The sequence below is a fragment of the Geospiza fortis genome, unplaced genomic scaffold, assembly GCF_000277835.1.
Source record: "Geospiza fortis unplaced genomic scaffold, GeoFor_1.0 scaffold130, whole genome shotgun sequence".
Taxonomy (NCBI): Eukaryota; Metazoa; Chordata; class Aves; order Passeriformes; family Thraupidae; genus Geospiza; species Geospiza fortis.
In genome coordinates this window covers 12,126,036-12,127,649 of record NW_005054300.1, presented here as the reverse complement: position 1 = coordinate 12,127,649, position 1,614 = coordinate 12,126,036, and positions in this window count along the sequence as shown.

The following is a 1,614-nucleotide window of genomic DNA, read 5'->3' as shown; positions in this document are numbered from 1 at the left end:
ATATAAAATAATGATTCTTTTCTGCTTTTGACTCAAATCATGGAGAGAGTCAGCTTTCAAATGAGAGGCATTTTATATACTGCTTGTACTTAAAATTAAGATAGAATGTGCTTGCATTGACCTAGCAAAGCAGTTAGGTGCACTACTCTGCAGGATCAAACCTTGTGTCATTATATTATATTCTTCCTGCCTACCCCTGCAGTGAGAACTGAAGAAAACCTAAATATGACTCTCGGCTTTTTTTCTTCCCCAGGGAGTATGGGATAGAAGTGTGGCAGCACTACTGTCCTTTCCATGTAATCAACTTGAATAAGTCATCTCTGGCAGGCAGCCTTAAACATAGTGTTCTTCTGTCTGGGAACTTGCTGCTACTGTTTGACTTAAAAGCATTTGTAACACAGAAGAGCTGTGTCCTTTAATACCTGACACCCAAATAAAATTAAGTGTAATGCCACTGATAGCAGAGAAGTATGAAAGTTCTTGTACAGGCAGGTTTCAAATATTAAAAGTTTCTAACACTTCTAACAGCTAATGTGTCAGTGTGCTATTTGTTGAGAAGATAATCTCATTTTCCAGTCCCTTGTTCCTATACAATCACTTAACATCTTTATTTCTCCTATCAGTAAGCAAGTCCTTTTCCTCGGTGCCCTTTATGGCATGGGTCAAAATGACCATTGTCTGTACATGTCAGCCCAGACCCAAATTACATATGTCCTCTCAAGTGTTGAACAAGACTTTTGAGACTGGCAATGTTTGCTGTGTCATTCAGCACAAACATTTGATTTGGTGTCTTGAGACAAAATCTGCATGCAGAAATGAAGTAACTAGAATGGAAAATAGGTATTTCATTTGATGGTGGAGGGAGGCCTGCCAAGATATGTAATGGCAAAAATGTTATTTTGTGAAGACATATGATTTTCATATCACCAGGGTCTGACAGTGTTTTCTGTCCCTTCACAGCTCTCAATGGGTTTTTTCCAGTTTGAGGCAGCTGCATCATGATGTGTTGGATGAGTAAGTGGGCAGTGAGGGAGAAGGTAAGAAGATAATGATTTGCATGTAGAAATAGGAGCTGTGGGAATAAAATCCAGGGAACAGTTTCTGTGTAGGAGCCTGGAGACCTGAGGGCCCAATGCGTTTGTTACCGGCATTTGGGTGATGTTAAGGCAAGGCATCCATATAACTGAAAAAATGCCAGAGACACACTTTGGATAGTGCTTTAGCTCTTACAATGTGATGTGCTTGAAAACAACTAGGATAGTATTATCCCCCTGTCTGTTCCACTGACTTTGGGGGAGTCATTTAACCTTTAGGTCTCAGTTTTCCACTTCTGCAAAACATGACTGATGATCCTGTAGAGGATAGGTTTATATGTAGGATATGCACAGTTTTCTGAGAGAAGGGAGGAAAGACCTGACCCCTTGAGGAAACAGCTTTGAGAGGCAGCTGAAGAGGGCATTTCCTGACCTAGACACTGTGCACTTTGGAAAGAGAGGAAGTCTTCAACTAGCCTAAGGAGAACAGTATTGTGTCCACACTGTTTCCCAATAAGAAATAATTCTTCAGCTGAGATGAGTTCATGCTGCTGAGATCTCAGGTGCAGCAGCAAAATTT